General features: G+C 35.9%; 1 protein-coding gene and 1 pseudogene across 1 annotated transcript in view; one reads left to right on the forward strand and one right to left on the reverse strand.

Moving 5' to 3' along the window:
* Positions 1 to 22,852, reverse strand: part of LOC129775012 (clavesin-2-like) — a 64,124-nt gene extending 41,272 nt beyond the window's left edge. Inside the window, exon 1 of the mRNA XM_055779166.1 lies at positions 22,121 to 22,852. The gene's annotated coding sequence lies outside the window, so the exon portion shown is untranslated. The remainder of the gene's footprint in view (positions 1 to 22,120) is intronic.
* LOC129780937 (U4 spliceosomal RNA) lies at positions 1,652 to 1,728 on the forward strand (annotated as a pseudogene).
* Positions 22,853 to 23,299: the final 447 nt, after the last annotated feature.

The following is a 23,299-nucleotide window of genomic DNA, read 5'->3' on the forward strand; positions in this document are numbered from 1 at the left end:
AGACTGTGTTTGTCCAGAACACTTGGTTATTTTGAATGTAATTTTTGTCATTTTTTAGAAATTTGTTAGTTGAACTTTTTTGAAACTCCAAATAGTAGCCCTGAAAATGGCCGTTTGTTATATGTACTCAGAACCGTCAAACGGTTTGTAACGAACAAAAAAAGAAATTAAGTTTCTGGCAGAAAGTTCAACTGTCTAACTGAAAAAGATTAATGAATATCAATGTGACACATAACGGGGTGGAATGGTAGAAAAATGATATCGTCATTGATTACATTGAATATGAACTTTAGGGGAAAGAAACAAAAAAAAACAAGTTGAAAATCCTTATAATTTCGTGATATTTTGAGGTAAATTACACATGAAATCATGAAGTTGCTTTATTTTTAAAGGACAGCTGTGGTATTGCATTTTCTTTCTATTGTGTTATTCTTATTATTAGCCTTATTCTAAGGCATTAGGAGAAGTAGCTTTTACGGTGAAATGATGTTTGCAGACTATCACAATCAAGTCGTATTGGTTCTACGGCTCAATCTATCTTAGGAGGAATTGGGTCATTGAGAAATATGAATATGAATCATGAAGAATATTAATATTTCATTTCGTTTCATTTTTGTGATGCGATTTAATGCCGATCTCAATAAGTCTTCGCATGATAATCGCCGCCTTCTCCTAATTAATGAACGATCAATGTATGGATGACACTTACCCGTTGCTTTGATGAAATCTTGCATGAAGTTTGAGTGGTGCATGAAATCTTGCATCTGATTACTTTAACACCTTGCTAATTTGTTAGACAGAACGAATTATTGCTTGCAAATCTGTGTTACATACAATATTCATGGGAACGAAGTTGGAAAAAAGAATGCATAATACATGATTTATCTTCGCATCCGCTCGCAAAACCTACCTCTTTTATTAGTTAAATTGCTCACTTGTTTTATTATCTCCACTGTTGATGTCTCAGGCGAAAAAAATGCTGGATAAATTTGCCGTCTAATGGTATATTTTATAACATATATCGTAAAAAAGATTCTGTGTAATATGCATTTGAAAACTCTTAATAAACGTTACATTTTTCGTAGTGTGACCCCTCTATAAAGATTTCAAAGACGTAGTCCTACGTCAAAAAAAGATTGCGTAGTCGTACGTCCTAAGCGGTCGTGTCTCGGATACAACCCCTCAATTTTTTCCAATAGCCTTAAAATTGCTTCCAAAACAGGCTATTGAAATCACACCAATCGGTTTGCGTTTTTGCAAATCGGAATGTTTCCCTAACACAGACTTCAAAACCATGGAGCCTGGGGTAACTGGCATTGCAGATTAAATGTAAGCAGTGGGAACTTTTGTACTCGCTTACCTTGTTGCAAACCGGAATGTGTTTTCATAACACAGATTCCGAAACCAATAAGTTGGGAAAATCGGCATAGCAGATCTTGGCAGTACTTTTATACTCCCATGCATTTTTACACTCCGGAATTTGTTTTGCTAATACGGTCTACAAAAGCGGGTACAACTTCTACGCATACCGTTTGATGATTAGGCAAAATATTGATAACTATTCGCTGTGATAACCGCTACCATAATGCATGAATTGATTTTCATTCATTCACTAGTTTAATCGAAAATTTAATCAATACGTATAAAAGATAGCTCTACGCAGCAGCGATATCGTAAACAATGAGGAACATCCGAGGTGCGATTATTGCTAATTGAAAAAACACAAATGATTACTCAGCCAACGACAACCTTGCGGTTATATCATAGGTATAACCCATCCACAGTTTTTTCGGTTTGAACGAAGGACCATTCCGAAGCGTATTGAACAGTTTGAGCTTGGGCTTGGATAGAACATTCAGTACTTAGTGACTCTTCGTTTGACCTTCTCAGGTTCAGGTCATTTTTTGAAAAAAAATTGTGAATAATTTTTGGCAAGCAATCTGTCACTGTTACATGTAATCATCTCCGTTTTCGCTCTCGGTAATACGTGACTACGAGATTGGTCGCTCTCGGTAATACGTTAATAGTGAAATTTACCGGGGAGAATGTCTCCAAGATCATGTGTTACCACTACTCCGAAAGCACACAGATCGAACACCATTCTGGTCTGATTTGGAATCGTGTCACTATGCGCGTTCGATTTTGGATTGGTATCGCTAGAACAATATCAAATATGTGAAAAAGGAGAAGAATCCTCCGAATTGTTCGCAAATAAGGTTCATTGAAAAATTTTGGGCTTTGGTGAAGGACGAGGGAACCAATGATCTTGAATAAATGAGAGCAAAAAAATCGACTAAACGATTGGCCAAAATGTGAACAAAGACATTAAGAAACAGGTACAATCATTTGCTAAACCTGCAGAAACATAAATAATGTTTAGTTTTACTTGTTTCTTGTATTCCAAAGAAATGATATTTTGTTATCTTAATATTTTTTCTTAACAAATTTTCTTTTTCTTCAAACTATTGTTGTTAAACTATATTATTTTCATTCATTGGATAACACTCTGTTTTCAAGCATTATTCAATTACCATTTCAAATATATGAAAAACTTATAGATTGCATTGATAAGTGTTCAAAATATATATTTTTTTAAGTGTATTTTTACGCCCAAAAGCGATTTCTGTCAGTTTTATTCTCCAATGTCTCGGGAAATACCCTCTAAAGGTAAGAAATTTTGACTTTACTCAATTAATGTGTAAACTTTCAATACAAATTTTCAAAAAATCCGAAGATTGGATTCGCTTCTCTGTTGTTTTGTTCCTCTATACCGGTGTCACAAATAACTAGTGATGAAACAGATAGTAGTTTGGCCGGATACCGGATATCCGACAAGCTTCGATGCCGGATAGTCGAATATCCGGCAGCCATATATTTGGCTTTTTATTTGCGAATATGAAATTGGAAGAAACTGCATGTGTGCATGAACCAAAAAAGGATTGCTTTTCAGGGAGAATGATCAACATATGTTTGCATTAATATGATGAACGATAATATTTTTTCCGAGTTATTCATTATTTAATAGAGCATCAAATTTTCTACAAGGAATTTAGAATAGATATTTTTCTGATAAGGATTTTCTGTCACAATGATGAGATTTTTGTGATGTGTGTCTTCAGAGATGATAATCTGAAACACTTCACTACACAAAATATGCCGTATGATTTTTTGGAGCAATGCGTTTGGCTTCTGACATCGTTTGATGAAATAACAAGAATTATAAGTTCTAACCTCTCCTATATATTCGAGGCAATTTATCATTTTTCTGCATAAAAAGTATTTGGACTATTATGTGCATGTAGTGGCCATACGGTGTATCAAGAAAAATTAACAAAAAAAAAATTTCATCAAAAATTCTAGTACTAAAAAAATATTGGAATTTTGAAAAAAAATTTTTGGGATTTAGAGTTTAAGTACTACTCTAATTCATATTTGGATGTGTTTCTACGGCTTTTTTAGACATATGTGATTTTTTTCAGATTTTTTTCAGTGTTGCGCGGTACAAAAAAATTTTTTTTTTGTGAAAAGTCCCCCAAACCAAATCACCAGCTGTATGCAAAATATTGTATAGGGTACTAAATAAAACATTTTGGCAGTAGTACTATATTTTTGAGTCCTTATATGGTACACCGTAGGATCCATGGTGAAAAATGCACCTTTTCGTTTTTTTCACGCCATTCTCAATGGCTTTGGGACAAAAATATGAAAAAAAATACTGAAAGTACATCTTACTTAGGTGTATCGATCAATATTTTCAAACAATTTTTCCATCATGAAATCAAACACTAGAAAAAAATTAAAATTAATTTTTATTTTTATTTTAAATTAATTCAAATTTCTTCCTACGTCTATTTTAGGTATATGTGATTTTTTTCAGAATTTTTAGAATGTTTTAGAAACTTTGTTATATTTGTTAAATTTTCTCATATGTCTAAATTTTGTCGGTATATTTAAAGCATTGCGCTGTACAATTGTTTTTCTCGTATCTTAAAATATATGAGATTATCTTTACATTGGATTTAGATGGTAAACCAAATTCATAGGAGTCAGCTGTACGATAGAGTTCTGTGAGAAAAAAATAAAGTCCTTGTGAGAAGATCATTCGAATTAATGAGAAGAACACTTAAAAAAAACCCGAATTATTTTTTTTTAATTTTAATCTTACGATTGAAAACCACGAATACAATAAAATAATCGGGTTCAACAAAATATAAATAATAATGCAGACGATGAAGAAAATTATTTTTGTATCTCGCAATGCTCTTAAAAATTCAGGAAAAATTAAGCCACATGTAGAAAAAAAAGGCACATACGAACGCATTTAAATAAAAATTAGAGCAGAAGTGGGTCACAAAATTATGTTTTTTTCAAAATTTCGAAATGCCAGAAAATATATAAAACTATTTTGTACTGCGTATTTAATTTTTTTATGATTAGATTTTTTGATGAAAAAATAGTTTGAAGATATTTATCGATACACCTTCGTAAGATGTACTTTCAGTATTTTTCATATTTTTGTCTCGAAGCTATTGAGAATGGCGTGAAAAAAACGAAAAGGTGAATTTTTCACCATAGATCCTATGGTGTACCATATAAGGACTCAAATATATGGTACTAAATGTTTTATTTAGTACGTTTTGATGACATTTTTTTTGATAATTTTTCTTGATATACCCTAGTAAGATGCACATTCAGTACTTTTTTCAAATTTTCATCTCGAAGTTTTTGAGGATGACGTGAAATAATCGAAAAAGTACGTTTATCACTATAGATCCCATGTTAAACCACATAGGGGTTCAAAAAAAACCGCCAAAATTTCTTATTTAATATCCTATACAATATTTGCCATACAGCTGGTGATTTGGTTTGGGGGCACTTTTTACTCCCTTACCCGACCAGGCCCTTTCAGTGGCAGTCCCCAATCTATCTCTATCGTGCAGGTCATTCCCAGCCTTGACTCATAGATGCTAATTATTTCCATAAAAAATTTTGTAATGAAACCATTTAATCGTAAACGAAAATTGTACTCTAAAAAATATTCCTGAAGCGCGTTTCATTGAACGCAAGAATACTCTCCATTATTTTTTATTTATTATTTTTTTACAATTAATTCAATCTTAAATAAATATTGTCATCGATTGTTGTGTCAGAAAACTTTTTTGAGCAAGATCGTAAATTGCATTGAGCTGTTAAGTTTAAATAATGGAACAACATCTCGAAAACCAAGCATTAATTGGAGATAATAATCAATGTATCTCTATCTATTATCGTAAAGTCCTCAAGATTCGTTTCGCATCTGATATTCATAATATTCTAATATTCACCATGTGATCTCTATCCACACTTTCACGTAGGTCATTCCCAGCCATTACTCGCAGACGCTAATTGCCTTCATAAATCACGCCTTTAATCACCCACAAGCCAGGATTTCATATTCCTTTTGCGGCCCAAAAAACAAATCCACGCATCAGCGCCCAGATACAGAAACGTGTCAGTGATGTGACGAGTGGCCGCCGCCCCTTGACACAAGCGGCACAATGTTAAAACTGTAGCAATAGAGAGATGAATAGTTGTCATGGGTCGCATTAAATGGCTGTCGTTAACACGGGGAGTAAAAGGCAACGACGCAATAGTAGTAGCTGGATGAGGAAATAAGGTTGAGGGCAATTAAGAAAGTTGATGACTCATCAGCGGAGACCTTGTTAGTTGCAAAAAAGCACCACTTTTGCTGTCCACTTCAGATGACAAGTATTGCCACATACGAGAGTGTCTGTTCGATTGTTTCAGTCCGTTCGAGATTTCTATTGTTAATGTTAATATATTTGACCAGTGAGTAAACAGTAGTACATACTTTCCATTCAACATGAATTTTATGTGATTGTGTGAACAGTGAACATCACAAAAGCGTAGAAATTAACTTCCTCATTCTCTTATTAACTAGTGCAAAACAAGCTTACACTGTGTATGAATGAACGAGAACAAACACCGCGTCCGTTAAATGAATATTTATATGCCATGTAATGTAACCATTTCTCTGAGGCAGCCACTAGAAACGGTTCCCACGGAGCTTTTCATTCCACAAATCGTGCAAATCTGAACTGGTTTCAATTCTCGACTGGCTCGACTCTCTTCCAAGTGCTCACATTTCACTTGACCACGGATACTTCACTGGAGTGGGAAGGTGAAGTATTTATTTTTTCAATTACCTACAATTGAAGCCATTGGAAACGTTTACGTTTCTGGGGAATGCATTGCAGCAAAGCATGCAACCTATCGTTTTATTTAGACGAATTAGACCGACAAAACAATAATAACCAACATCGGTAGATAGTCAGAATAATATAACTCCTGGTATGCAGTAGAACGTTTCGCACGGTAATCCAATGCATTACCGTGCGAATATGAATTTGTTTGTTCTTATATAATATATTTTATGTTTGATTAAATAGTCCAATTGGATCTTATGTTGATCTTCATTGTAATTTACAATGACAAAATCTGAATTGTATATACACTATGATCAGAAAGTACCGGGAATTTTTTATTTGAACGTACCGTGCATGCGTATGCTGGCACGACTTTAGGACGCACATCTGTCAGGTTTTAATGCCATCCGATCATTAGCCTGCACGTCACAAACAGCGGGAAATGTGGGCCGACAATTCTAGGATTTTTCATGGTGATAACGCGCCATCGCACTGAGCTCGAATTGTACTGAATGTACTTGACCAAACATCAAATAAATGCCATCGAGACCCGTATTGACCTGACCTGCCTTTTTTTTTTGCTCCCCAAGTTGAGGTTGTCACTTCGAGGAAAGAGATTTCAGTCGATCGACGAGATCAAAGAGAGTGCGACGACGGGCCTACCAGGGATGCATGGAGGACTGGACAAAGCGTTGGCACATGTGTGTTGCTTCAGATAGATCATATTTTGAAGGAGTTAAAATGAATCTGCCTGAAATTTAACTGTATTTTGTTTTGTTTAAAATTCCCAGTGCTTTCTGTCAAATATATAACGGGAGTTTATGTTTTTGAAGAAAATGTTTTATTGGAATTTATTTTATCGCCTTTAAAACAGACCTCTTCTGAAACAGTACACTATTTTCAACGAACAATCCAGTTATTGAATTTTTTTTAATAGTATTCAGGAATTGCTTTCAGTTCACGTTTGAAATTCGTTTTTATATATTTAATGGTGTCAATGAAGTCCCACGGTAGTTTGAGTTTCGGAAAAGAGAAAAATAATCACAAGAGACCATATCTGCAGAGTACGGTGCTTGTTCAATGGCCCTTCGGAAGAAATTTCTGGATGAACGACACCAAGAATATCGAAGAAAACAGTCAGCATTACCTTCACTTTTGATCGACTTTGACATGGTTTTCTTCGATTTCGACCCATTAGCAGCGGTTCATGCTGATGATTGTTGACTCGTTTGGATGTCATAACAGCCTGAAGGAAATGCTCGCTGGCAAGAAATTTAAGACCGATGATGAAGTGATTACCGCAGCTGAGGCCTATTTTGAGGAAAAACCGAAAGTACTACTATGTACTAGAAAAATGGTATCGAAAAGTTGCAAGACCGCTATAATCACTGTATCGCCCTCGAAGGCAATTATGTTGCATAATAAAATTGAATTTCGCAAAATAAACAGTTTTACTGTGTTACTTAATAAACTTTTCAGCCGAACTGTTACTTGTACACTAAGGTACCAATGAATGTACAGCAAAAAAAAAATCGGTCCTAAAATTTCAAAAAGTTACCCCATACTAAATATACACCACCTCGAAAAATAACCCTATGCAAAATTTCAGCACAATCTGACTTAAGGGAGAGTGGGGCAAAGCGGTTAAAGTTTGAGATTTTTGAAAATCGAAAAATCACTCAAGGGGGGTGTTAAGGAGCTTTCAAAAACATTTTTTGATATCAAATGTCTCAAAATTGCATGACACGTCGAGATTTACAGTTATCTCAAAAAAATTTTTGCTGGTCAAAGGTCGACTTTTCAGTTAAAAAAAACGACCGAGTGCCGAAAAAAATTTTTTTTCGAATTTTTTTTTCATCGAGATAACAGTAAATATCGATGTTTCATGCAACTATAAGACATTTGGCTTCGAAAAAAAAGAAATCCCCGATTCCCAGAGATTTTTCGGTTTTTAAAAAAACTCAATTATTAACTTCTGCGACACTAGTAAATGAAGTTCGATTGAGCTAATATTTTGCATTGAGTAGTTTATCGTGTAAATCAACATTTCGCTGCAAGTTCCGAATAAAAAATCGAGGTAAATATTTTTACTGATACCCAAAACCTTACGTCTACATATTAGATATATAACATATTTTGTCTTAGATATAGAGAAGTAATCTTTCATTTATAGTATTCATCTTGAAAGTGTATTCATTCCATCTGGAAATCCATTGTCGCTTCCCAAACTCGTGATACCAAGCTCAATGTCGTCAATGCAAATTAATTTTCTCACTCCAAAAACAAATATCTCCGCTTCGTCTGTGCTGCCGGTTTATACTGAGAACCCGCTGTGTCTGACAATATAAATATATCATATATTTGTCGGCTCGTGCCGGTATTTGTCTGATAAAACTGTGTTTGTTCTCTGTGTGCAACATACTTCATAGCAGACCCTTATTCCATTCAACAACTATCAACTTTTGCAAAGAATGTTTACACCGCGCGACTAGAAATATTTCCTATCGATTGATACACATATCGCTGCGAGCTATCGAGAAAAGACGAAGCCGATTGAGAACTAAAGATGACATACGAATTTGAAACTTATTGTAATTCATGTGAATTTGACGTTCATTTTGTAAAGGAGTGAGAGTTTTTCCATCTGGTTCTTTAGTAAAGAAACACTGGATTTTTTGTTTTTTGAATGTTTCACGCCTGAACACAACAATGAAGTTCAAATGGCCAGTCTTTCAAATGAAGATATTTGTTATATCCTACACTATATACTCCAATTCAACCCACTTCTTACATCTCTCTGGAAATTAAGAAAAAAATGAGTGGTTCTATAGTTGTGAAACGCAGTGTATGTAGTCGAGGTAGGATCGAACCGCATAATATGCAACAGTGAAGTTTTCTTACTGGGATTTAAAAGTATACTTCCATGGAAGATACGTCTAAATAAATCTATCTCATATTCCAAAATTCTGGAAGTGGACATGGACAGTTTTTGAAATTTGACATGACAATTTTCGCGGCCACTTTAGTGTATTGTATCTGAAATCAGTATTAGGAATAAATGATGTCCACTCGTTGTGTTGTGCTTGCTAGCTCACTCGCAACCAGGATTGCCACATATAAAGAACATTAGGCATTTTACAGATTTTTCGCCAAATTTCAGATACAAAATTTGTATATACATAATTACAGATTTTCATCAAAAGTACAGATTTTACAGGTTTTTTTTCAAATACAATTTTAAACATTGGATTTGTATGTATGCGCTGTAAATACATACGAGGGCGGTCCGATAAGTACGTAGCCTCTTCGCCTGATGGTGTCAGTATCGCAAGAAAGATTAATTATCGTGTAGTACATTCTCGTAAACGGCTACTGTCAAAATTTCGGCCGAATCGAACTCGTAGTCTCGTGTTTTGACCGTGTGTGGGAGCGGGCGTGTCCGCGGATTTTAGAAAAATGGAAATTCCGCCGTCGCCACGGCAGAATTGGTCGAATTGGACTACGAACTGCTGCCCCATCCACCGTATTCTCCAGATTTGGCCCCACGCCACTTTTTTTTTTGTTTCCAAACTTGAAAAAGTCACTCACCGGGCAGAAATTTGAGTCGAATGAGGAGTTCATCGCCGCCACGGAGGCCTACTTTACAGACCGTATTTTTCAGATGGAATAAAGAAGTTGGAGCATCGCTGAGTCAGGTGTATCGAGCTAAAAGAAGACTATGTTGAGAAATAAATCGTCACTTTTCCAAAATTTTTGGTTTTTTTTTGTTGGTAACTACTTAGCAGACTGTTCTCGTAGATCCTTTGTTTTATAAAAAAAAAAGGTGAACGCAATGCAACGAGATGGCTTTCATTGGGTCAGTTGTTAAGCGAAATCTTGTGCGAAGGCTTGAGCGAAATCTTAACCTATTCTTCTCGTTCCAAGTTAAGTATGACCATTATCAATCGGCCAATCGTATATTTGCTATGTTCTACCGCTCATCAATAAAGTCAATTGCACTTTTCAATTAGAAAGTTCTCAATTTTGCTAACTTTATAATGAGACAAGTATGTTATTGTTGATCATGTTGAGTATCTTATGTTTTGAGAGATACGTGCAAAAATTCGCTGCTGCTGATCTTGATGTGAAGGATTTTAAAGACTTTCTGAAGAAGCCTGAGGATGGTCACGTTGGTATCGAGAAGAATAGGCAGCTGAAAAAGTATAGGAAGCTGACCTTTAATTCGATTTGTTGTGACTTCTACATTGAACTCGTGGAACAGATTTCAAAACAATTTGATTTAAGCCACCCGGTCATCAAAACTGCGGCCATGATAAACCCTCAAATTTTCGTCAAGCTACCAAACCTTAATGACTTGATACGCCAATTTCCGCAATTCGTTGAAGCTTGGATAACGAATTCAGGCTACTCAAGACGAATCTAATGGGGCAAAAAATGAGGGACTCAGATATAACTTGGTCCCAGCTGTTGAATGTCAAAAGGTGGGATGAGAATTTTTTGTATCCATTGCTAAGGTCGTTTGCAAGACTCTTTTTGATAACATTCATCAGTATGTGTGGAGCGAATATTTTCACTTTACAATGCCAACAAAACAAAGTCCGGAAATCGGTTAGCCCCCACAATTACAGACTCTATTTTGAAAGCGAAAAACTATGTATCGGCACAAAAGGGAACTTCAAGGATGAAATTGACGAAAAATTTGAAAGCAAAGTTCAACAAAACCATGTATAAACATCATACAATTCAGAGGATTAGAAAAATAAAATAAAATTAGGGTTTATTTTGTTACATTGATACGACTTCAACAACCCATAAACAAGGAAAATAAATTCAAAATGAAAATTAATCCTCCGTTTCATTTTTCCCTTAATTTTTCGACGAAATTTTTTTTGCTAAAAATACAGATATACAGATTTTTTTCAGAAAATATAACAGAAAATTAATGTGGCAATCCTGCTCGCGACTGTGATTTCCATTCCATGCCATTCCATCAAACGAGGAGTGGTGTGATTGCAAATTGCGGATGGGTTATTTATACTAAATAAGTTCTTAACGTTAACTTTATTTCATAAAAACGTGAACTGTTTTCTGATTTGGCACCCGTCCTGAAAGACGTAGTAGTTCTACGTCAAAACTTCAAAAAAATTCAAAATTGAAATTCAAAAAAAAAATTCAAATTGAAATTTAAAAATGTTCAGCGGAAAGATTCAAAAATACAAATTTCCGGTATATATTTGACAGAATGTATTTAGTTCATTGCAGGCTACATTGGAACAGGCGTGAGCTAACTGTAACAAGCAAAATACTGCAAAGTGTTTTTTGACTGGCTCCATTGATTCGATTGGATATTTTTGTGGCTAATTTGTCGACATCACAAATTTAAGCAGAGGTTTTAGTCGGGAGGCATTGTTCTACAGTTCTACAAAATTGGGATTTTGGTTTTATACGATAGAATGTGACATCTAAAATGGAAAATGAAAAAAAAAACAACTTACAATCTTTTTAAAATTATTAAACATTAATTAGGCTCTTGGGATGCATAATTTAGAATAAGTGTGGTCTAAAAATATAGCTTTTTCGATTTTGCCAAATATACTTTTTTCAAACTTTTTACTTTTAAATGGCTAGATCGATTCTAATCATTTATCTACAAATGGAATAAATGAACTGAATGAACTTTCTAATAAAAATACTGAACTGTACTCCAAATGCCTACTAATATTGACAAAAAGTCCAAATGATACAGACTATTAATGAGATCTGGTCACGTTTTCAAAATCAAATCAACACAGTAAAAGAAAAACTTTAAGCTAACACAACCAGGCAGTCTTCCAGTCGACCACTGACGGCGCTCTGCGAGTGCAACCTCAAAACCACCGAGCGATATTTACCCTATGTATCATCGCCGTCAAGTCGTTCCTTCCGCCGGTTGGCAATCATTCCGCCCACTCTGTCGCCTGTGAGTCACAGCGCCCCTAGTAGTACTAGCGCCCAACCCGCTACTTAATCCATCCGACAGATGTTTCAGTTTTGCGCTGCCCCATCGTGTGTCAGACCATCGCATCGCCGCAAACCCGTATTTCTTCGATTCGAAAGTTACCCAGCCACTTTCAAAGAACACGGTTTTCTTTACGAGTTCAAACCCAAACCCACCACCATTGGCGCCCCCCTTTTTTTCTACATTCTAATTAAGCCTGCAATGGGCGAAGGCAGGCAGCAGCAAATGCAATGCATGAAATTTTGAAAATGTGCCGACTCGGCACGTGTCAGTCACTCTGTTTGCCGAAAAGTGACAGCTGTCGTTAATACTGTGAGCTCGCCAGTATAGAAACATTTTCGCATTTCAGCCGTGGAGAGCGTGTTCCACCGAGAAGCAGAATGGCGAAAAGTGATCGACCTTGGCGGATGCATACTTTTTTGTTTGTTTGTTTGAATTGGCTTTCCTTTCAACTGTCGGTTATTATGTTTTCGCCGCTCTTCCCAAATGTTGGATAAGCATATGTGCGTAGAATAATAGCGTTTTCATCGCATTAGAATTAGAATGAGGAGCAGTCGATGTGGTTGGGAGGAGTGTACACGGTGGTGTAGGCGAAAGATCAATTAGACATACTGTTTCTCTTTCTTTCTCAAACAAATCGACTGTGCAAAAAGTGGTGAATGATAGTTGTATGTAGTGGTAAACAGATGGGAGATGAGGCAGTCTATTTCCAAATCCCAGATGCTTTGATGAGTTCAGCTAGTGGAGGTGCGCTCTTCTTGGTTTGTGTTGATGCTGGTTAGGTTGCTCCATCATTCCGAGGTTGGTTATCCGGTTTTTTTGTGCTGATTTTTTTTTCATTATTTGGCTTTATCGCATACGATGGTTTGCATGAAGGATTTTGTTGATTTTGTCTTTAATATATACAAACGGCATAGTATACATTCTGTTAAAATAACTTGATAACTAGCAAACGGATATATTTCAATCAGTATTTTATTTGAAAACATTTTTGAAAAATGAAAAACTCACACTATAATTCAATCTGTTGTTTTGCCATATTTGGTTCACTCTATCGGCACAATGAATATAAACAACAATGGAAATTCACGAAAAACTACTTGTAATGCATTAACCGGGAATATTAATTCTAAAAAGTTGGTACAGGTCTGACTCGATTATTCGGAGACTCGATTATCCGGAATTCGATTATCCCGAATTTTAGACTCGATTATCCGGAGTATTTTATTTTTGATTTTCGGAAATTTTGAATAATTTGTATAATAATTCCATATTGAATAGCTGATATGGGTATCACATGAATGGACTTGACTAGTAGAATGCAGTTAATTATGAAAAATGCAAATCCAAGGCGGATTACATATTTTCTCAGAACCCCATCAATATGGGTATCAAATGAAAGGGTTTGACTAGTAGAATACACTTATTTATGAGAAATGACCCATTCCATGAGGTTATGTACCAATGAACCAAATTTGAAATTTAGTTTCAGGAAAAAAATGAAAACGTAATTTGAATAAGCACTAGTTATATCATAAATTTCTTGAAACGAATTTGATTTTTATACGCCAACCTTTGAGAGAGGCGAGTTGAAAAAACTACATAATTACATTTAAAATATTTTAGGTTTTCACTATTTTTATGTTTCTTGAGATATCTCTGCACTTGTTTAAGCAAAATTCAATGTCTATATACCATTGAATGGACAATTAAATACTTGTTCGAAGAGCCATGGGTAGATCTAGGTTTCATTTTGTAATTTATGAGAAACAAGCGTTTGAAAAACAGGTCTCTTGAAGCGTTGTCACGTCACAAAAATAGAGCATTTTTTAAATTTATCAGCTGAACCTAAGTTCAAACCTTCTCATACTTGGGTTTCTCTGAGCAAACAATGAGAGTCAATAACCCACAAGATTTGGTTTAGATCGGTCCACAAATAGAGGAGTATCAACTGTCTCAAGAAGTCGTTGTCACGTCACGCAAAGTATTCGATCAATTCCAGCGTGACGTGGTAATATTTTGACTCAATAAAAGCATTGTTTCGACGTTTTTATGTATGAAACACACAAAATTAAACGATATTTTAGTGAAATTGAGAACATTTACTACAAGAATCATCAGCTGGAGAATATTTTATATTGTCTGTCAAATACTTTTGTGACGAAACAAAACCTGGGGTGACATTGCGCATTTCGAAACGAGTGTTTTTTTTCGTTTCGACCATTTTGACATGCCTTTGACCAGCTTTGTTTACAAACCCAAAAATGTTACATTTCTCTACGAGACAAATTTTGCTCTAAATCTAGTACACCGAAAATACGAACTTGAAAAAGAAACATAATACTAAAACCAATTCGATTTGAGTTCGAATTTTCTCGAAACGAGTTACTCGTTTCGAAATGCGCAATGCCACCCCTGACTTTTAACTGTTTCGGGCTGTTGAACATTAATGTTTGAAACGGAACTGAAACCGTTTCAAAAGACAAAAAAGAACTTTCTTCTATGTTTTGTCACCAATAGATAAACGTAGATCATAGAATTGATTCTTGTTTCGACTTCCGGTTTGCTGGTAATAGTATTGAATGACAAAAAATATGGAAACCACAAACGATTTGGTTGTTGGTTGCAGATGCCTCAAAAGCGGAAGTATTCCATCGTTATCGATGTTTTTTTTAAATTAAATCAAATTAAATTAAATTAAAAAAATTAAAAACGGATCTAAAAAACCGGAAATGGCATGAGATTCCACAATACGACCGTGAATGGTGGCATTGGCATGGGTACGCGAAGAAGAATGAAAAAAGGGACAAAATTTGATAGTGAGCAGATAGGATTCGAGCGAGAGGGAGATAATATTTGAGTGTTAAGAACTTAGCCTTAGAGCGAGGTGTGTGGAGTTAGACAAACAAAGTACACATCCAAATGCATACGCAAACGTCAACGGCTATCGATCAAAGTCAACGTCCAAGCTAAAGTCAAAGTCACGTGAACAAACGTCCCTGCACAGGTACGCGCACATGTACAGAGATGCATACAAAGAAATCAAAAATCTTTTGATGGCAAGATCAAATGCGTTCCACCTGTAGTGAGCGCCACTCGATGAAACAGAATTGTGCTAGCCTCTGATGTCAAGCGCCAGAGTGAACGTGTTAAACAATCAAAATTGTATGTCGGTTTAGGACCACCCCGAATTTTTCCAAATAACGGCATACCGTGTATTACAGGTAACAGGTAGATTCGATTTACACAGTTTATTTTGATGAACATACCATAAGCAATTACAATTGCCTTGTTTCACAATGTTTCACAATCTAAAAGATCATTGAACTCATTTTGCATACAGGTCAAAAATATTTCTTCTCTGTTTTCAAAGCAATTAAAACGCAAAATGGCGCTAAAACGCTAGAATGCAGAGAGCCAGAGAAAAGTCACCATGTTATCAAATTGTCATGGTTATGACACCTTTCATTTGACACTACTGAAAATTTTATAGTACTGAAAATACTGAAGTACCGTTCCTGAGATACAAAGAGGGGTAGGTTCGGGATCACCGGTCGCGTTAGGACCCCATTCCCCTATAGGATGAACCTTTGGAAGAGGAAGGGGGGACCTCAGAGGAAAGTAAGAAGTATTTAGAGTAATAGAAACATAATAAATAATATATTACTTGCTACAATACGGTAAAATTCTTCTTTAATACAACTTATTGATTGTGTGACGTGACAACGCTTCGTGGAGACTGTTTTTTTGCACAGAACGCGTTGTCACGTCACAAAATGAATGCCGATTTTTTCAATGTTCTTGCGAGTTTTTTGAAAAGCTGGATATACAGGAATCACCGTTTATCTTTTGTTGACAAATCATAGAACAAAGTTTATTTTTATGTTTTGAAACGGAACTGAAAATACAACATTATCGTTCAAAAGTCGGAAACCGCAAAAAGACAAGTGTTGTCACGTCACAAAAGTATTGGGCTGGCAACAAGCGAATTAAACTGCAAAATATTCTCCGACTGAAGATTCTTGTACGAAATTGTCTCAATTTTACTTTGATATCGTTTACTATTTGGAAAACGTGTGATTTATACATGAAAACAAGAAAAAACCTGCTTTTAGTGAGTCAAAACGTTGTCTCGTCACGCTGGAATGGGTCAAATGCAAATCCAAGATAGCGGGCTTAACTAGTAGAATACAGTTATTTATGAAAAATTCAAATTCAAAATGGCTGCCACCACAAGATGGTGCTATATATATTTTCTTTACAACCCTATCAATATTGGTATCAAATGAAAGGGCTTGACTAGTAGAAAGCAGTTATTTATGAAAAATGAAAATCTAAGATGGAAGCCACTACAAAATGGCGGATTACATATTTTCAGTAATTTATGAAAAATTATGAAAAATGCAAATCCAAAAGGGCCGCTATCATAAAAAGGCGCCATTTTTTTCAAAGCCCATCAATATGGATATCAAATGAAAGTGCTCGACTGGTAGAACACAGTAGATCATGAAAAATCCAAATCCAAAATGACCGCAGTTCCCAAATAAACAATTACTTTTGAATGGTTCCATTCAGCTTGCCCTGTTTGTATGTATGTTTGATTTCTTTTTTGATTATTTCTACTGTCATTATAAAACTGCGTATTCCATGTTCTTGAAAAATGTAATTTGGCCGCCGCTAAAAAATGGCTCAATGGCATGAATACACTACACTATGAACAACATGAATTCGAAAAGATCATCGCCATAAAATGGTCGACTATGTATTTTTTGCAACTCCTCAATATTGGTATCAAATGAAACAATTTGACTAATAGAATACAGTACATCATTGAAATACTCCGAATAAAGTTAGGTAAGAAACAAAAACTGAAAAAACATAATTTTTTTGAATGGTTTTAATGTAAAAAAGTATACTAATGATACAGATAATTTACTAAAAAACTAGAAAATAAAATAAGTAAAATACGTTAAACGGTTAAACGGTTTAATGTACTAAGAGCTAGAAAATGATTTCGCAAGTAGCAGTTAGTAGTTATCACATCCGTTCCTTTATCTAGGGCAATGATGAGACTATCATCAAATCATTTCATTTGATACCGATATTGAGGGAATTGCAAAAAATACATAGTCGACCATTTAGTGGCGGCGACCTTTTTGAATTTAAGTTGTTTATTATGTTTCATGTTCTCCATGTCAAGTCATTCAGCCATTTTGTAGCGATGGCCAAATTGATTTTCATGGAATACATGGAAATCGTATACGTAGTTTGATAATGACAATAGAATTAAAGGTGTCTCCCAAATTGCAGATCAATCAATCAACAGGAACGGTAATTAGTTAACTGTTTGGGAACTGCGGCCATCTTGGATCATGATCTGCTATGTTCTACTAGTCGAGAAATTCCTTTTGATATCCATATTGAAGAGGTTTTGAAAAAAATATATGCCATTTTGTGGTGGCGGCCATTTTGGATTTGCATTTTTCATAAATTACTGTATTCTACTAGTCAATCCCTTTCGTTTGATATACACATTGAAGCGGTTCTGAGAAAATATGTAATCCGCCGTTTTGTAGCGGCCGCCATCTTGGATTTACATTTTTCATAAATAACTGTGTTCTACTAGTCAAGCCCTTTCATTTGATATCCATATTGCAGCGTTTTTCATAAATAACTGTGTTCTACTGGTCAAACCCTTTCATTCGATACCTATATTGATGGGGTTTTGAGAAAACACATATTGATGCGGTTTTGAGAACATATGTTATCCGCCATTTTGTAACGGTCGCCATCTTGGATTGTCAAGACCATGGAATACGCAATTTTACAATGGCACCGGAGATAAAGATGTGTTCCAAATTTAAGATCAATCGGTCAACAGGAAGGGGGTTAAATTTCTATTGATGTGGTACAGCGCTTCATACAAATTTACAAAGTTACAAAGTTACAAAGTCACAATCATACAAATTGGTTTAATAAATAAGTGCAAATCATAATTATAATCCGTTTACCGAGAGAAAATTGTTTTTTTTATGACTCGATAATCCGGAGGATTCGATTATCCGGAGTGAAAAAAAAATCAATACTCCGGATAATCGAGTCCGACTACTGTCAGTGATCATAATGTCAATTTTGAACGCGATCTGTTATTCAGTTTGTTTACAGCGTCATTAAGCACAAGTTAACTTTTTGTTTGCTCGGCGATTTTTGGTATGATGTCGGCCAATAAAGAACGCATTATGAGATGCTCGAGACAGAAAAGAAATAATTTTTTGTGGAATGACCAAGTAGATTGATGCAAAAATCTCGTATATCCATCAGAAAATCATTGAACAATAATTGTGAGTACTCGAGGAAGGTTGTATCTTCGATCTCGACCAATCAGAACGCGGGATTTATGTTTGGATAATGCTTGAGATTTTTTAATTGTTCGATTGTTAGATTCATAATATATATTAATTATTTTCTTCAATGTAATAAATGGTCATAGAGTGTCCAAATCGGTAGACGTAAAAATCTCATTAATTCATCATGAAATGATTGAGCAATGAGCGTTTCATATTAGATAATTTTCACGATGCCATCTTTTTTCGTTTTCAAATTGTACTAGTGATGAAACGGATAGTGGTTTGGCCGGATACCGGATACCCGGCAGACTTCGACAAATGCGGGACGTTTCGCAGGACATAATTGACCGCGAGACACTTTGTTGAAATACGGAACTTGATATATAGGCGGCCGGACAAAAGTTCACTATCGGGTATCCGGCCGGGTAGCAAATATTGGCCGGATATGCCGGATACTCGTTTCATCTTTAATTTGTACCCCTAATACACTCTGTCCAACTTCTATAAGACCAGGTGATGATCTTGCTGCTTTGTGTCATTGTGAACAAACAATGCTTCAATTTATATACTATAGTGTGGGTATCGGTGACTACCATACACTGCATGATTTTCATATGTGTGTGTGTGCGAGCGCTGAGCGTAAACGAATGTTTTCGTATTTTCAACTGTCAAGTTTCTATAAGACCAGTTACATTTTCCGTTGTTTTAGTTGTTTTGATCATTTAAATCTGCCGAAGGGAAAAGTCCTTACGGAGAGAGAAAAAAGACAAATCGATGCATTTCACCAAGAAAATATTGGTATCAGAGAAATTTCTCGTCGGATTGGACGATTCCATGAAGTAGTGCTCAATTATTTGGCGAACCCTCAAGGACACGGTAAGAAGGAGAGAGCTCAACGTAAATCGAAGCTCTCTGACCAGGATAAGCGGGAAATAGCTAGAACAGGCTCGAATACCTCAAAATCGCATGAGCAAAAAAAGCAATATTTCAACTACTCAACTGCTCGGGTGACAATTCGTCAAATTTTAGTAAAAAATCCTCACATAAAGAGGGCTTAAAAGGTTAAAGCTCCTCATCTTACACCATCTCACATCGGACGACGTCTGAGTTTTGCCAAAGCTCACATGAACCGACAGTGGGATATGATATGTTGTGACAAAGAATGTTTCCAAAAGAATACATTTTGTTATATACCATAACGAAAAGTTCTTCAATGTATAGCTTATCTTCACTGACGATTTTAATTTGGATGGTCCTCATGGTTTCAACAGGTACCTGCGTGATTTACGGAAGAAGGAACAGTATTTTTCATCCAGTAATTTTGGTGGAGGTTCGTGCATGGTTTGGGCGAGATTCTGTGCAACCGGAAAGCTCAAGATAGCTGTCACATCATTCAAGGATTACAAACATGTCCTGGAATCCTCTCTCCTACCGTTTTTTGCGTGGATATCGTCACAAAGATGGACATTCCAGCAAAACCAATGCTACTAATCATACCAGCGAGTAAACTAAGCAATGGATTAAGGATCAAAAACTTATTTTTTTGGGCTGGCCGGCTCGCTCTCCAGGTTTGAATCCTGTTGAAAATCTTAGGGGGGATCCTTCTACGCAGAATCTACACTGAGGGGAAACACCACGATTAAAGAACTGAAGGTCGCAATTTCGGAAAAATGAAAAAAATATCGAGAACTCAGTTCAGCAGAATTTGGTGAATAGTATTCCAACACGAATTTTAAATGGCAAGGTTACCAATTATTGACATGTGAATCAAACGATCGTCTTGAATTTTTCATTTATACTTTTATAATTTGGAAGTGGTCTTATAGAAACTGGACAGCTGAAATTGTCACATTTAAGCATAACAAATCAACAAACAACTCTTTTGAACGAAATTGACGTTAAATATACTTTATTCTAAGCATTCAACAATGTATGAATATATCTTGTTGAAATTCTAACTGTTTGTGTTGCAACGAAATAGAATCAGAGTGGTCTAATAGAAGTTGGACAGAGTGTATAAAATGACGGCGTTAATTTAGGTCCTGCGAAACGTCCCGCATTTGGCAAAAGAAGAAAAATCGAGATAACTATTTTTATTGGCACCCAAAACGACATGTTTCGTCTCATCTTTCGATAAGTGCCAGAGTGTCGATTTGCGACAAAAAAATTTTCGAGATGACAATAGATCTCGACGTTTTATGTAATTTCAAGACATTTGACATTAAATTTTTTTTTTTTCGAAAACCCCTTGATGATTTTTCGATTTTTAAGAAACTCAAACCGCTTTGCGCCGCTCTCCCTTAAGCCCGATTGAACTGAAATTTGGCATAAGGTGTTTTTTCGATGATTTTTCGATATTACCATTTTCATTGGCACCCTAATGTCCACCTCTTTCGCTGTTGGGTGGACCCAGGAAAACCAGGACCATACTTACCGCCTATCGCTTCATATGTGCTCGGATGATGTCATCATCACAGCTGTCAGCTATAAAAGTGCCTACATCTCAGCTGATATCGCTGTCAGTAGGGTTCAAAACCAATTGAACCGCGTACATCTCAGCTGTTTCAGTGTTCGAGATATTGACATTAACAACATTACTGTGAAAAGCAAAACAGCAAAAAACGCCCATTACAAACGGACGAGAGTAAAAGTTTTATTTTTGGATCTCCCCAAAACAACTCAAACTTTGGTTGATTCGACGAAAAGACGCATGAAGAGCATAGTAAAGGTTACCAAACCAAGTATAAACATGGTAATAAAAATTCTTTTTGGGATTCTTTACACTGTACGAACTTTTTTTTTGTTGGTTTGAGAGCTGATTGTGATAACGAGATGTCATATTTCATAATGTTTCTGTTGAAAATTCCAACATGTTTAAATGTGTTCCAAACATGTACAATCACAAAAAAAAAACTTATCATGAACAAGGTATTTTTTGTGATTGTACGTTTTTATAAATAAATTTAGAAAAAGTCGTAACATTATTAGAAAATATCAAATAGAATATCAAGATAACATTTTGTGAACAAAAGATACAACCGGTTATTTTGACCGGTTGGAAGTTCTAGTGTTAAGATCGTTGTATAATGATGTTAGATTTGATACGACTGTAAATAAAATAAACCGCTTCACCAAAGACGTATATATCTTAAATTTTATTCAGAAATTTCATTTGATCAACTAGATATAAAAAAACAACTACGCAGTGATTGTAACAACAAAATTCAATTGATCATAAACCACAGGGGGCATTAAAATCGTTTTTCTCTGCCATGATTCAGTCCATCTGTCTTGATTCTTTCATATCTATTAAGTCGATAAAAGTACCATCTGACTAGCGATGGAAGAAGCATGATAATAAAACTATTTATGTTAGTCTTTTTCCACAGTTATAGGAAAGAAAACCCCCTTCTTGTCCGTGGAATACCCGACGACAATAAACCTCAATAAGTGCTCGGCATATTTCATGTTGCCAGAGAAACTTGCGAAATCAGTTTGTCCATCAGCGAGGGCAAATACAACTACATACTATTGCTTGATAATTAACAAATAAAAACATGACAACTTACATTCGTTGCTTCTCGCAATTTCAATTTATGTCTCGCTGTTTCCTGCTGCTTTGCAGCTATCGCAAACTACAGAATGAACCGTTCCACACCTGCAGTCTACGACCTGAGCTTCAAGCCCATCAAACTTATGTGCCTTCCCTTTTTTTCTCTCGATATCAACGAATATCCAATATTTGCGAGGCTCGTCACTTATCGGTGAGGCGTAGAATCACTTTCCGGTACAATTTCGTTATCACTCAACTAATTTTAACTTTCAAAGCACTTGGTTATCACATTTCGATTTTTCGATATCATCGGAAATATTCGATTTATTTTGGATTTTTTATCTCATTAATTCACTGTACGAACAAGAATCGATACCACTTGCACTAATAATCAGTCACATTCAAATTACATAAACAAACATAAGTGCCACAGCAAACATCTTTCCGCAGCTGTCGTGATGTTGTGAGCGAATTTCTTTCCTCCCTTGGTTGGAAAATCTCACGTCATCAGAATGTTTTGCACAGATTGCAGATTGCAAAAAAACAAGACCGACCATTCGCCGACAACGAGTAACCGCAAAAATGAAATGTACCAAATGAATTAACGCAGGGAACTGAAAATAAAAAAGATACACCACGAAGCTTATCGACTTAACTCTCGACAAGAAACGAATGAAACGAACGCTGCTAAATGACTAATCGACCGAACGAAGCTTTCCAGTATCCATCCAGCACTAGAAGCTCGATCGCTCGGTGCTGTGTTGCGGTCCCTACGTATGCGCCTGTGTTTGTGTGCGTGTTTTCACGGCGGAAAACCGGCCGCCATAAAAGCTGTCGCTGTGTGCAGAACCGGGATGCAATACAGAGTAGCAACTACACCTTTCCGTGGCTCGCGTGCGGCTGTGTGGAGTGACGGGGGCACTGCCGTTTGGTGCACCCTGATTTGCATGCAGTGTCTACCTTTCCTGTGCGGTGGGGTGGTCACCTCCTTTATTAAAATGGCAGAACACTGGCAGACTCGGCGAGCTTCGTGCTTCGCTAAATTAATTTTTTTTTAATTTGAATAATTCTGAACATTCACGTAGCCTCCCGATTTTTTTGTCGTACATTCGCGATTCATAACAGAATGGCGTATTCGAGTTTTTATTGTAGGTTAAAGAAAATACTCCTCGAATACAATGAAACTCAATACCTT

The sequence above is a fragment of the Toxorhynchites rutilus genome, chromosome 3, assembly GCF_029784135.1.
Source record: "Toxorhynchites rutilus septentrionalis strain SRP chromosome 3, ASM2978413v1, whole genome shotgun sequence".
Lineage (NCBI taxonomy): Eukaryota > Metazoa > Arthropoda > Insecta > Diptera > Culicidae > Toxorhynchites > Toxorhynchites rutilus.